Below are 6,000 nucleotides of genomic sequence, written 5' to 3'. Positions count from 1 at the left end.
AGAGTCAAGAGCTAACCCATTGGTCACAGAATATTCTGTCTTTGCTTTATCCTGGGCATGCTCACCGTCCCCCTTGCACTATATATGCACCGATAGACAAGAGGGCAAAGGGACAGATCATTTGTTTGGGTGAGTACAATTAAATGCCAGATTTTATGCCAGATCCCCGGTAAAAGCATCCCTGCTCATGTTGCAAATAAAGTTTCCCGTTTTAGCAAACAGGCGTAAGCTTTGTTAGCCCACATGTAGAAACTTGGAATGCTTTTCATAGATCAAGGAGGTCATCCAGTTATAAAGCTCCTAGTGTATTCAGTTAAGATATAAGTAACAAACTTGAAAACATTAACACAACTTTATACAGCCCGAGAAGAGTGTGACGATATGTTGGTCTATTGTTGGCATGGAGATACAGCAGGAATTGTTAACTGCCAATCTCAGCTCTCAGACCAGTAAACTCTGATTGGGCAGGATGTTACCAGTGGGAACACAGTGGAGATTGGCAGTCTCTGTGGCCTCTTCCTCCCCAATTAAAAATCTGCGATGTGTGAGAACAGTAAGAACTTGGAGCAGGGGTAAGCATTTCAGCTCCTTAAGACTGTACTGTTACTTAATATGATCATGGCTAACCTTATCTTGGCCTCAACCCCAATTTTCTGCCTGCTCTTCATAATCCTTCAACCTACTACTAATTAAAAATTCTATCTGTTTTTAAATTTACTCAATGTCCTGGCTTCCACCAAGCTCTGGGGTAATGAATTCCACAGACTCACAACTCTTTGAGAGAAGTTAATTTCTCCTCATCTCTGTTTTAAATCTGCTACCCCTTATCCGAAAAACTATGATCTCTTGTTATACATTGCCTCACTCAAGGAAACATTCTTTCTACGTTTACTTTGTTAATCCCCTTTAGCATCTTGTGTACTTAAATTAGATCTCTCTTTCTTCTAATCACCAGAGAGTATAGGCTCAAGCTACTCAATCTCTCTTCATAACACAAACCCTTTGTCTCTGGAATTATCTAGTGAAACTATTCTGAACTGCCTCCTGTTTGTTTTTGTTCCAAGGGTAGAAATGTTAACTACTAAAGAACGTCAGTTTAAGGTAAATGGGGGTAAGTTTAAAGGAGAGGTGAGAGACAAATTTTTAACACAGAAGGTACTAAATGCCTGGAGTGTGCTGCCAGAGAAAGTGGTGGAGACAGATACAATAGCAGTCTTTTACAGACGTCTTGACAGATAAATGAGTAGGCAGAGGATAGATGGATATGGACTACACAGGGGCGAAAGATGTTTCAGTTTAGGAAGGCAACATGTATTGTCGCAGTCCTGGGAAGCCAAAGGGCCTGTTTCTGAGCTGTACTATTCTTTGTTCAAAACAACTGTTGTCTAGTTCCTCCTTCAAACAAGTTAGACAACTTCAACCAGAATGTTTTGAATGAATTTTCCCAGGCGTCCCACAAAAGCGAAGTGATCAAATCGTCCTGAACACAAGCCGGTACCAATACAAAACAATCCTGATTTTATTAGGACACAAGTTACAAAAGCTTTTCCTACAAAACAATACTACATCCAATCCTATTCAGCCCCTTAAGTTTACAGTACTTCTTGAGTCTCTTGTGTATTTGTATAGCCAAGCTCTCTGTCTCTGGATCTGTGGCACTATGAAGCTGCTTTGTGTCTTTCTCTCTCTCTCCAGACAGTCAGCATTTTTCTGCCTTTGGCCATGCTGGAATCCTCAGAAGGTCCAAGAGAGTCCAATAGTGCAGTCAGCAGGTGAACCCTGTTTTTATACCTTTTTAGATGGTTTTCTGGAACTGACTACAGTTCTGGCCAATCAGGGAGGTTTGCTTAAGAGTTTGAAACAGTGTCAATCACTCAGATGACAACGAAGTGTGGACTGGGTGAACACGGCAGGCCAAGCAGCATCTCAGGAGCACAAAAGCTGACATCTCAGGCCTAGACCCTTCATCAGAAAAGGCGGAGGAGTAGAGGATTCGGAAATAAATAGGGAGAGAGGGGGAGGCAGATCGAAGATGGATAGAGGAGAAGATAGGTGGAGAGGAGGCAGACAAGTTAAGGAGGCGAGGATGGAGCCAGTAGAGGTGAGTGCAGGTGGGGAGGTAGGGAGGGGATTGGTCAGTCTGGGGAGGATGGACAGGTCAAGGGGGCGGTACGACTTTAGTAGGTAGGAAATGGGGGTGCAGCTTGAGGTGGGAGGAGGGGATAGGTGAGAGGAAGAACAGGTTAGGGAGGCAGGGTCAAACTGGGATGGTTTTGGAATGCATTGGGGGAGGGGAGATTTTGAAACTTGTGAAATCTACATTGATACCATTGGGCTGCAGGGTTCCCAAGTGGAATATGAATTGTTTCTGCAACCTTCGGGTGGCATTGTTGTGGTACTGCAGGAAGCCCAGGATGGACATAACATCTAAGGAATGGGAGGGGGAGTTGAAATGGTTGGCGACTGGGAGGTGTAGTTGTTTATTGCGAACCGAGTGTAGGTGTTCAGTAAAGTGGTCCCCAAGCCTCTGCTTGGTTTTCTCAATGTAGAGGAGGCAATAAACATAAAATAAATAAAAAGGAGGCAATAAATGGGCTGAGATAATGGGAACTGCAGATGCTGGAGAATTCCAAGATAATAAAATGTGAGGCTGGATGAACACAGCAGGCTAAGCAGCATCTCAGGAGCACAAAAGCTGACGTTTCGGGCCTAGACCCTTCATCAGACTCTGATGAAGGGTCTAGGCCCGAAACGTCAGCTTTTGTGCTCCTGAGATGCTGCTTGGCCTGCTGTGTTCATCCAGCCTCACATTTTATTATCAATAAATGGGCTGTCTTTGTCTGTTAAATAATTGCTCAGTATATGTCTGTTGCCTTTGAATTATGCTGACATCATGAGCACCTGAGTGCTGTGTTTGCACTGTGTCTGGTGTGTGGGTTCTGTGACTTCAGAGTTTTACTTGGCCAATGCACCCAGCATCCCTTGCTGTTTGGCCAAGTTAGCAATCTATCTGTGTTAGTCCCTTCTCAGACAAGAGGATGCAATACTCCAGATGCAATCTCGCTAATGCCTTGCACAGTTGTAGTAGCACTTCACGATTTTTATACTCAATTCCTTTCTCAATAAATGCCAAAATTCCATTTGCCTTCCTTATTACTGGCTGTACCTGCATCTAAGCTTTCCACAATTCATGCACAAGGACACCCAGATTCTTCTGCACTGAAGCACTCTGAAGCTTTTCTCCATTTAGATAATAAGTTGCCTTTCCATTCCTGCAACCAAAATGGATACCCTCACACTTATCACTTAAACTCTTCTGTCAAATCCATCAGTTCATTTGCTTAACATTGTCCATAATTTCATATTTCTTCCTTGCAACTTGCTCCTCCACTTATTTTAGTGTTATCTGAAAATTTGACTACAGTACATTCTATCCCCACACCCAAGTCATGAATATGGATTGTGAATAATTGGGCATGAGAACCGAATCCTATAGCACTCCTCTCATTATATTTTGCCAACAAGAAAATCACCCATTTATCCCAACTCTGCTTTCTGATGGTTAGCCAATCCTCTATGCAAGCTAGTAACACACCCTTAAGTATAAAATGACTTCATTTTACTACATAAAGCACTGACTTCTTGATCCTTTTAGTCACGTCATGTTCTGTACTATCAAAGAATTACGTACTTGACTGAATTATTCAAATGTATTTTCTAAATGCGTTCATCTGAAAACAGGAGCCTAAAGTTTATAGTCTTGGCTATTACAAACCAAAAATGAACATGTACTGGTTACTTGATCCCATAAGGCAATGTTTCACAAGCATTTTTGCACTGAGATCATACCCAGAGGCATAGTAATTATTGAGACCCGTCAGTGAGCCATAGATCTTGAGGAAAGGTGTCAGAGAAAAAGACCAGAGATAATAGGAACTGCAGATGCTGGAGAATCCAAGATAATAAAATGTGAGGCTGGAAGAACACAGCAGGCCAAGCAGCATCTCAGGAGCACAAAAGCTGACGTTTCGGGCCTAGACCCTTCATCAGAGAGGGGGATGGGGTGAGGGTTCTGGAATAAATAGGGAGAGAGGGGGAGGCGGACCGAAGATGGAGAGAAAAGAAGATAGGTGGAGAGAGTATAAGTGGGGAGGTAGGGAGGGGATAGGTCAGTCCAGGGAAGACGGACAGGTCAAGGAGGTGGGATGAGGTTAGTAGGTAGATGGGGGTGCGGCTTGGGGTGGGAGGAAGGGATGGGTGAGAGGAAGAACAGGTTAGGGAGGCAGAGACAAGTTGGACTGGTTTTGGGATGCAGTGGGTGGAGGGGAAGAGCTGGGCTGGTTGTGTGTTGCAGTGGGGGGAGGGGACGAACTTGGCTGGTTTAGGGATGCAGTTGGGGAAGGGGAGATTTTGAAACTGGTGAAGTCCACATTGATACCATTAGGCTGCAGGGTTCCCAGGCGGAATATGAGTTGCTGTTCCTGCAACCTTCGGGTGGCATCATTGTGGCACTGCAGGAGGCCCATGATGGACATGTCATCTAAAGAATGGGAGGGGGAGTGGAAATGGTTTGCAACTGGGAGGTGCAGTTGTTTGTTGCGAACTGAGCGGAGGTGTTCTGCAAAGCGGTCTCCAAGCCTCCGCTTTGTTTCCCCAGTGTAGAGGGAGCCACACCGGGTACAGTGGATGCAGTATACCACATTGGCAGAGACCACTCTCTCCGTGACTCCCTTGTTCGCTCCACACTGCCCTCCAACCCCACCACAATGGAGAGACCACTCTCTCCGTGACTCCCTTGTTCGCTCCACACTGCCCTCCAACCCCACCACACCCGGCATCTTCCCCTGCAACCGCAGGAAATGCTACACTTGCCCCCACACCTCCTCCCTCACCCCTATCTCAGGCCCCAAGATGACATTCCACATTAAGCAGAGGTTCACCCGCACATCTGCCAATGTGGTATACTGCATCCACTGTACCCGGTGTGGCTTCCTCTACATTGGGGAAACCAAGCGGAGGCTTGGAGACCGCTTTGCAGAACACCTCCGCTCAGTTCGCAACAAACAACTGCACCTCCCAGTCGCAAACCATTTCCACTCCCCCTCCCATTCTTTAGATGACATGTCCATCATGGGCCTCCTGCAGTGCCACAATGATGCCACCCGAAGGTTGCAGGAACAGCAACTCATATTCCGCTTGGGAACCCTGCAGCCTAATGGTATCAATGTGGACTTCACCAGTTTCAAAATCTCCCCTTCCCCAACTGCATCCCTAAACCAGCCCAGTTCGTCCCCTCCCCCCACTGCACCTCACAACCAGCCCAGCTCTTCCCCTCCACCCACTGCATCCCAAAACCAGCCCAACCTGTCTTTGCCTCCCTAACCTGTTCTTCCTCTCACCCATCCCTTCCTCCCACCCCAAGCCGCACCCCCATCTACCTACGAACCTCATCCCACCTCCTTGACCTGTCCGTCTTCCCTGGACTGACCTATCCCCTCCCTACCTCCCCACCTATACTCGCTCCACCTATCTTCTTTTCTCTCCATCTTCGGTCTGTCTCCCCCTCTCTCCCTATTTATTCCAGAACACTCACCCCATCCCCCTCTCTGATGAAGGGTCCAGGCCCGAAACGTCAGCTTTTGTGCTCCTGAGATGCTGCTTGGCCTGGTGTGTTCATCCAGCCTCAAATTTTATTATCTTAGAGAAAAAGACCTCCTGGACTCTTGATTGGGGGTGGAAGAACTTGCAATCGCCAGGTTTCAACTCTTGGATCACACTTGGAATTTCCTACCTTAGGCCACATTGGCCCCACCTCTTGTCAAATGCATGATAATCTTTTTACATTAATATACCTTTTTAGACTCACAAGTCCCCTTTTATGTATGCATATATTTAATGGTTTCCTGAACTGGATAAATTTATGACCAACTAATCAGAAGCAGTTTGAAAAATCTGGTTAGTCTGTGTGTCAATAATGTTCCTAAAATGCTGAAAATTGAG

The 6,000-nt window shown here is 46.0% G+C and overlaps 1 protein-coding gene across 10 annotated transcripts in view; it reads left to right on the top strand.

Annotated features, from left to right (window-relative positions):
• The first annotated feature begins 431 nt into the window (after window positions 1-431).
• Window positions 432-6,000, top strand: part of LOC125462178 (acyl-coenzyme A synthetase ACSM3, mitochondrial-like) — a 45,381-nt gene continuing 39,812 nt past the window's right edge. For 4 of the 10 annotated variants that reach the window (XR_009447148.1, XM_059654103.1, XM_059654102.1 and 1 more), the window contains exons 1-2: window positions 433-572; window positions 1,696-1,772. The gene's annotated coding sequence lies outside the window, so the exon portion shown is untranslated. Of the gene's footprint in view, window positions 573-1,695; window positions 1,773-6,000 lie in introns of all 10 variants that reach the window. The other 6 variants (XR_009447146.1, XR_009447147.1, XM_059654101.1 and 3 more) reach the window with 6 other exon arrangements.

The sequence above is a fragment of the Stegostoma tigrinum genome, chromosome 23 (genome assembly GCF_030684315.1).
Source record: "Stegostoma tigrinum isolate sSteTig4 chromosome 23, sSteTig4.hap1, whole genome shotgun sequence".
Taxonomy (NCBI): Eukaryota; Metazoa; Chordata; class Chondrichthyes; order Orectolobiformes; family Stegostomatidae; genus Stegostoma; species Stegostoma tigrinum.
Note: the sequence above shows the minus strand (reverse complement) of the source record. Positions and strands in the feature narration are given on the sequence as shown.